This window comes from Seriola lalandi, unplaced genomic scaffold (genome assembly GCF_002814215.2).
Source record: "Seriola lalandi dorsalis isolate HSWRI2012SDOR001 ecotype SW California unplaced genomic scaffold, Sedor1 jcf7180002054547, whole genome shotgun sequence".
Taxonomy (NCBI): Eukaryota; Metazoa; Chordata; class Actinopteri; order Carangiformes; family Carangidae; genus Seriola; species Seriola lalandi.
Window position 1 is genome coordinate 191,189 of NW_019525100.1, and position 920 is coordinate 192,108.

The 920-nt window shown below is 47.4% G+C and overlaps 1 protein-coding gene across 1 annotated transcript in view; it reads right to left on the reverse strand.

Moving 5' to 3' along the window:
* Positions 1-920, reverse strand: part of ca10a (carbonic anhydrase 10 (inactive)a) — a 212,051-nt gene that overhangs the window by 181,210 nt on the left and 29,921 nt on the right. The window lies entirely within an intron of this gene.

The window sequence follows — 920 nt, forward strand, 5'->3', positions numbered from 1 at the left end:
GTGAGTGATGTGTGTGAGTGATGACTGAGTGAGTGTGTGAGTGAGTTAAAGATGAGTGGGTGAGTTAGTGGGTGAATGAATGTGTGAGTGAGTGAATGAATGAGTGAGTGCGTGATGAGTGGGTGAGTGATGACTGAGTGAGTGGGTGACGGATGAGTGAGTGAGTAATGACTGAGTGAGTGAGTGAGTGAGTGAGTGAGTGAGTGAGTGAGTGAGTGAGTGATGTGTGTGAGTGATGACTGAGTGAGTATGTGAGTGAGTTAAAGATGAGTGGGTGAGTGATGAGTGAGTTAATGGGTGAATGAATTAGTGAGCGATAAGTGAGTGAGTGAGTGATGAGTGAGAGTGTGAGTGATGAGTGAGTGGGTGAGTGATGAGTGAGTGATGACTGAGCGATGAGAGGGTGAATGATGAGTGAGTTAGTGTGTGAGTGATGACTGAGTGAGTGATGAGTGGGTGAGTGATGACTGAGTGAGTGAGTGGGTGACGGATGAGTGAGTAAAGACTGAGTGAGTGAGTGGGTGAGTGATGACTGAGTGAGTGAGTGGGTGACGGATGAGTGAGTAAAGACTGAGTGAGTGAGTGGGTGAGTGATGAGTGAATGAGTGTGTGAGTGATGACTGAGTGAGTGATGAGTGGGTGGGTGATGAGTGAGTTAGTGAGTAAATGAGTGAGTGAGTGACAAAATGAGTGAGTGGGTGGGTGATGAATGAGTGAGTGAGTGGGTGACGGATGACTGAGTGATGAATGGGTGAGTGATGGATGAGTTAGTGGGTGAAAGAATGAGTGAGTGAGTGGGTGAGTGATGAGTGAGTGGGTGAATGATGACTGAGTGAGTGATGAGTGGGTGAGTGATGGATGAGTTAGTGGGTGAAAGAATGAGTGAGTGAGTGATGAGTGGGTGATGACTGACTGAGTGA